Consider the following 7,505-nt stretch of genomic DNA (forward strand, 5'->3'; position numbering starts at 1 on the left):
CAAACAAAAAAAAAAAAAAAAGTGGTGATACCTGCTCCCCTTCTCCCAGCAAAGAAATTCGGTGAGGAGGCTAGTGTGCACTCAATACGGTTTTATATATATTCCATCTTTTCTTCCAGCTTCTCTCAAGTCAATCCCTAGATGAAGCCGGACCAGCAGAGAACTAGCTGTGCATCTAGGTTGAATTTGAGGGGACAGTGTTTTGTCATAGCCTATCCTTCGGAATGGATTTTAGAACTTGGTGCTGCATTTATTCTGTTAAGGACATTGTTTATCATATTATGTAGAGCACCAAATAGAAATTTCCCTCTTGTCTTGGTATCAGGAGTAGTTTATCTCTTAAGTCACTTTAAAAAATCTTCTTTTCCTTGATTTTAAATAGAACATGTAGGGCTTCCCTGGTGGCGCAGTGGTTGAGAGTCCGCCTGCGGATGCAGGGGACACGGGTTCGTGCCCCGGTCCGGGAAGATCCCATATGCCGTGGAGCGGCTGGGCCTGTCAGCCATGGCCGCTGAGCCTGCGCGTCCGGAGCCTGTGCTAAAAAAAGTTAAAATTCAAAAATTAATATGGACTAGTTCTTTAATATTGATTACCCATAAGGTCACTGATAGTCCAAGTTTAATGTTCTTGTATACATACTCTCTCTTTTTTTCTTTTAATTTTTATTTTTTGGTCGTGCCACATGGCTTGCGTGATCTTAGTTCCCTGACCAGGGATTGAACCCGGGCCATGGCAGTGAAAGCCCAGAGTCCTAACCATTGGACTTCCAGGGAATTCCCTATACATACTCTTTCTTTTTTTTTTTTTACATACTCTTTCTTAACGGCATCATGCTATTTAATTCTGCTACTTGTTTTTTCAACTGATGCATCTTAAACATCATGTATTTGTAGAGATTCCCTAAATCCTTTCTGGAACAAAGTATGACAGAAAAAAATACTCAAGTCCTAACATATGTACTAGAGACTTCAATGCAAGTCACCTAACCTCTCTGAGTGTGTTTTACCATTTGTGTGAGGGCATAGATTACATGGTCTGTAAGGTCTTTCAGCTCGGAAATTTCAGATTCGTAATTTCATTTCCTTTATAAATTGCCTTTTCTGGTAAGAGTGTATTACATAAACTACAATTATCAGGATTATCCCAAGACTTATTTACAGATTTCTGTTCATTTAAAATTTTGTTTTAAAGTCATGAATCTATCTTTCTCTATATTCTTTACTTGGAATGCTTTCTTCCCTTCTCAAAATCTGGTTTGTCTGAAATCTAAACTCCATAAAGCCTTCCCTGTTGATTTTGGCTACCAAGGACCTCCGAGTTTGCTGGCTACTAACCACACAATTTCCTGAATGATGTATCCTAGCATTTTATTATTTCAATCATTTTGTGTCTCCCAGGGATTGTCAGACTGTTTTCTCAATTCTCCACAATCTTAAACATGAAGCTGCTACTTGACAAATAGTTCCCCAAATGGTTATACCTTCTTCGTAGAAGCCTTAGGACATTTGTTCCTAGTTTCTTAAGTTTCTACAGTGCCTTTGGTGACTTAGTAAGGAATTTTTATATTGACTGAAATGCCAAGAGATAGTCCTACCCACCTTTCCCTGGTGTGCCTGGAGCTCTGACAAACCCTGCTTTGCTACTTAAAAGAAATGCTCATAAGATCAATATGGGAAATGAGCTCCGTGGTACCGTAATTTCCATTTTAAAAAGGAAAGGTATATTTTTGGTATTATATTTATATGTACTTATATAAACAAACAAAAAAAACTGATTACTCAGACTCAAAGTCCAAATAGGTTTTGGAAAACACTATTCTTTATAACAACTGCCTTAACATTCAAAAATTGACAATTATTCCATAATTAAAACAAGGTAGACAACATTGTGCACTTTTATTTTTGTAAAATGTAAACTGAGAAGTACCATCTACCTTTCAATAATGGAGATACTGGTACTTTGTATGCATGAACTGCTTCCATTTTTGCTGCTAAATTCTTTATTTTAAAAGATTATAGAAATTAAAAAAAATTAAACAATGCCAGAGAAATTAAGGCGAGTCTCCCCTTCAAAACCTTCCCCAGCCCTCTATTTCCCAGAGGTAACCACTGAACAATTTGTTTTGCATCTCTCCAGACCACATAATGTTCTGCAACTTGATTTTATCATGTCACATATCATGGAGAGCTTTCCATATTAGGAATATAGATCTCCCACACCCTTTTTTTAGTGGCCACAGGGTTGAAATTCTTTTTTTTAATTTTTATTGGAGTATAGTTGATTTACAATGTCATGTTAGTATCAGGTGTACAGCAAAGTGAATCAGTTGTACATATATATATATCTCCACTCTTTTTTAGATTCTTTTCCCATATAGGCCATTACAGAGTACTGAGTAGAGTTCCCTGTGTTATACAGTAGGTCCTTATCAGTAATTTATTTTACATATATTAGTGTATATATGTCAATCCCAATCTCCCAGTTTACCCCCCCCCGCCCCCCCCCCCCTTACTTCCTGGTAACTGTAAGTTTGTTTTCTACATCTGTGTCTCTATTTCTGTTTTGTAAATAAGTCCACTTGTACCTTTTCTTTTAGATTCCACATATAAATGATATCATATGATATTTGTCTTTCTCTGACTTACTTCACTCAGTATGACGATCTCTAGGTCCATCCATGTTGCTGCAAATGGCATTATTTTGTTCTTTTTCATGGCTGGGTAATATTCCATTGTATATATGTACCATATCTTCTTTATCCATTCCTCTGTTGATGGACATTTAGGTTGCTTCCATGTCCTGGCTATTGTACATAGTGCTGCAATGAACATTGGGGTGCATGTATCTTTTCGAATTATGGTTTTCTCCGGATGTATGCCCAGGAGTGGGATTGCTGGATCATATGGTAGCTCTATTTTTAGTTTTTAAGGAAGTGCCATACTGTTCTCCATAGTGGCTGTACCAATTTACATTCCCAGCAACAGTATAGGAGGGTTCCCTTTTCTCCACACCCTCTCCAGCATTTATTGTTTGTAGTTTTTTGATGATGGCCATTCTGACCAGTGTGAGGTGATACCTCATTGTATTTTTGATTTGCATTTCTCTAATAATTAGTGATGTTGAGCATCTTTTCATGTGCTTTTTGGCCATCCACACGTCTTCTTTGGAGAAATGTCTATTTAGATCTTCAGCCCATTGTCTTTTTGTTTGTTTGTTTTTTTGCCCATTGTTTTTTTTTGTTTGTTTGTTTTTGGTTGTGCTTGCCCCGTGGCTTGCCAGATCTTAGTTCCCCAACTAGGGATTGAACCCGCAAACTTAGCAGTGAAAGCATGTAGCCCTAACCACTGAACTGCCAGGGAATTCTGTTCTGCCCATTTTTTGATTGGGTTGTTTGTTTTTCTGATATTGAGCTGCGTGAGCTCTTTGTATATTTTGGAGATTAATCCCTTGTCGGTTGCTTCGTTTCCAAATATTTTCTCCCATTCTGAGGGCTGTCTTTTCATTTTGTTTGTTTTCCTTTGCTGCGCAAAACCTTTTAAGTTTAATTAGGTCCCATTTGTTTATTTTGTTTTAATTTTCATTACTCTAGGAGGTGTATTGAAAAAACATCTTGCTGTGATTTCTGTCACAGCGTTCTGCCTATGTTTTCCTCTAAGAGTTTTATAGTATCCAGCCTTATATTTAGGTCTTTAATCCATTTTAAGTTTATTTTTGTGTATGGTGTTAGGGAGTGTTCTAATTTCATTCGTTTACCTGTAGCTGTCCAGTTTTCATAGCACCACTTACTGAAGAGACTGTCTTTTCTCTGAAATTCTTAAGTGTTATTCCATTAGGGATTTATTTTTTTAATAAATTTATTTTATTTGTTTATTTTTTTGGCTGCTTTGGGTCTTTGTTGCTGTGCACGGGCTTTCTCTAGTTGCTGTGAGCAGGGGATACTCTGTTGCGGTGGGCGGGCTTCTCATTGTGGTGGCTTCTCTTGTTGCGGAACACGGGCTCTAGGCACGCAGGCTTCAGTAGTTGTGGCACATGGGCTCAGCAGTTGTGGCTCATGGGCTCTAGCATGCAGGCTCAGTAGTTGTGGCGCACGGGCTCAGCAATTGTGGCTCATGGGCTCTAGCGTGCATGCTCAGTAGTTGTGGCGCACGGGCTTCGTTGCTTCACGGCATGTGGGATCTTCCCGGATCAGGGCTCGAACCCGTGTCCCTTGCATTGGCAGGCGGATTCTTAACTACTGCGCCACCAGTCCCACCATTAGGAACTTTTATGAGATCAGTTGAACACTCTTTTAGTTAAGTCTCTCCTGTATTATTTAGACCATCCTTCCAGTAAGGGTTTATAATAACAAAAAGAATGTGTACACCCACCTCCTCATCTTTTTAGGAGTTTGGGTGTGATGTCAGTTGAGACTGACCTTCAACCAAGAAGCCATTTTCCCACCAGTCCTGAGGCTTATCTAAATTTCTGATGGCTGATACTGGGAATGTGCCTATTCCGGGAGAGACTGAGCTCATTTATGAAGGTGTCTTTATAAAATAACCACAGAGGTCTTCCCTGATGGCGCAGTGGTTGAGGGTCCGCCTGCCGATGCAGGGGACGCGGGTTCGTGCCCCGGTCCGGGAAGATCCCACGTGCCGTGGAGCGGCTGGGCCCGTGAGCCATGGCCGCTGAGCCTGCGCGTCTGGAGCCTGTGCTCTGCAACGGAAGAGGCCGCCACAGTGAGAAGCCAGCGTACAGCAAAAAAATAAATTAATTAATTAAATTAAATAACCACAGACTCATATTGAAGCTCACTTTTTTTTTTTATTTTTGGGCCATGCTGCGCGGCTTGTGGGATCTCAGTTCCCCAACCAGGGATTGAACCTGTGCCCCCTGCAACGGAAGCGTGGAGTCCTAACCACTGGACCACCAGGGAATTCCCTGAAGCGTACTGTTGACTATAACATGCAATCCGAAAGAATGAAAGTTAAGAAAGCAAAAATACACATCCAAGGCACACTCATATAAGTCCATCATACTTCTTTATAGTTTTGGTGATATTGTACATCCCATGTGCTGTGATAAGATAACCTAGACTAGAAGACTGATGACCAGAATGCCAGCTTATTGATGACAGTGAAGACTGTAAATGCAAAGAGGAATAGACTACTTATGTCTGCTAGTTGAAATATATATTCTCTCCTATGAAAAAGCCTGGAAAATAAGTCAAAGTGCTATTATAAGTTTGCTTGGTTATTATGGACTTAGAATAGGGGGTGTGATATCCTATGCATGGTTTTTATCACAGATATATATCTGCAAGAGAGACCAGAATATTCACTTCTGCTGATCAGGACAGCCCTTCCTCATGCCCCAATAGTGCTAATACATACAGTATAACCATTGGATTCCACTCTTCCTAGACTTTATGTACACTATTTTCTTTCTGTTAAGTGCCTGCCATATGTCATTATACTCATGATATACTAACCATGTTTTCCTAATCACAAAGTATTTACAATATTTTTAACTTTTTATTTTGATAGTTTCAGACTTAGAGAAAGATTACAAGAAGAGTACTAAGAATTCTGATACCCTTCACTCGGATTCCCCAGATGTTAACATTTTCCACCTATTTGCTTTATCCTCCCATCTCTCAATGTAGCTTTGCAATAGAGTACATAAACCAGCGTGCATTGTTTTTTTAAAATTGAAGTATAGTTAATTTACAATGTTTCAGATGTACAGCAAAGTGACTCAGTTATTTTTATACCTGTATATATATACATATATATATACTTTTTCAGATTCTTTTCCATTATAGTTTTACGAGGTACTGAATATAGTTCCCTGTGCTATATAGTAAATCTTTGTTTATCTATTTTATCCACCACATTGATCTTTAAACCACACAGTTCAGCTACGGCTGCTTAATTTTCTTTCATTATATTTCCTGTAACGTGACTATATCATTTCTTGCTTTCTTTTAAAATTTTAGTTCCTTACCCAGCCACTTGGGCTTAGAAGAGAACTAGTATTTTAAGTCCCTCAGGTAATAATTTATAAAAGTTACCATTTTTTAGTTTCTATCTTATTTTCTGGGCCAAAGTATTAGAAGCTTATGTTTCATCTAGAAGTCTTTTTTACTCCCCTACTTATCCTGTTTCTTTCGTTATCTAAATTTAGAATGTGGATGCCATTCCAAATCTTTTTTAAATATTTATTTATTATTTTTAAAATTTATTTATCGGGCTCCCCTGGTGGCGCAGTGGTTGAGAGTCCGCCTGCCGATGCAGGGAACATGGGTTTGTGCCCCGGGCCGGGAAGATCCCACATGCCGTGAAGCGGCTGGGCCCGTGAGCCATGGCCGCTGAGCCTGCGCGTCTGGAGCCTGTGCTCCGCAACGGGAGAGGCCACAACAGTGAGAGGCCTGCGTACTGCAAAAAAAATAAATAAATAAAATAAAATATTAAAATTTATTTATCTATTTGGTTGCACCGGGTCTTAGTTGCGACCGCGGGCTTCTTAGTTGCGGCATGCATGCGGAATCTAGTTCCCTGACCAGGAATCGAACCCAGGCCCCCTGAATCAGGAGCGCGGAGTCTTAACCACTGCCCCGCCAGGGAAGTCCCCATTCTAAATCTTCGTAGCAATACAAGAACAAACCTCCAATACTGAAATTAATATGGTATTTATAATGGAAGGTCATTACCCTAGAATCCATTCTTCAAATCTATAAGCTAGAAATATTTAAAATATACCAAAAAAAAATGTTTAGGTATAGGTGCAAATCTCCCTGTGATAGTCTGCATTTACCTTTTTTACTCTCTTTCGTACAGCTGCAGCAGATGAAGGGGGATGGAGGAGAGCAGGGTCATTTGATCTTTTATTATTTTCTGAAGCCTCTCCAGGAGAACCTTTGCAGATTAATTTTGTCCTTTGAGTAAAATAAAATTAATGTCCTAAGAGCCACTATAAAATGCTTGGTCTCCAGCCTTCTCCTTAGGGTTCTGTTTCTGTATCTTGTAATATGACGATAGTTACTGTGTTACGGAAAGGTTTTTTTTCCTTTTCATCTTTCATCCTTTTTATGTTTAAGGAGACTGCTGTTTTATTAACCCCTGATATAAGACACTAAAGGAAAATCCCTACTGTTACCACTGAAGCCATGTTTTCCTCCAAGACTGGCCTTGACTTGACTGAATTTTATTTCTAATGTAAAATAGCTCTTTTCTTACGAAGAGTCTAGATTGAACACCAGGTACCAATTTATTTATCAGCATTACACTGGGAATAAAAGGCGCTCCTCCAAGCCATGAGGGAGAATTTCAGGGCTTTCAGGATTTTCAAAACGTCTTCACAGTTCTTGTGAACATTTTTTTTTTTGCGGTACTTGGGCCCCTCACTGCCGCGGCCTCGCCCGCTGCGGAGCACAGGCTCCGGACGCGCAGGCTCAGCGGCCATGGCTCACGGGCCCAGCCGCTCCGCGGCACGTGGGATCCTCCCAGACCGGGGCATGAGCCCGC

The sequence above is a fragment of the Neophocaena asiaeorientalis genome, unplaced genomic scaffold (genome assembly GCF_003031525.2).
Source record: "Neophocaena asiaeorientalis asiaeorientalis breed wild unplaced genomic scaffold, Neophocaena_asiaeorientalis_V1.1 scaffold275, whole genome shotgun sequence".
NCBI classification, from domain to species: domain Eukaryota; kingdom Metazoa; phylum Chordata; class Mammalia; order Artiodactyla; family Phocoenidae; genus Neophocaena; species Neophocaena asiaeorientalis.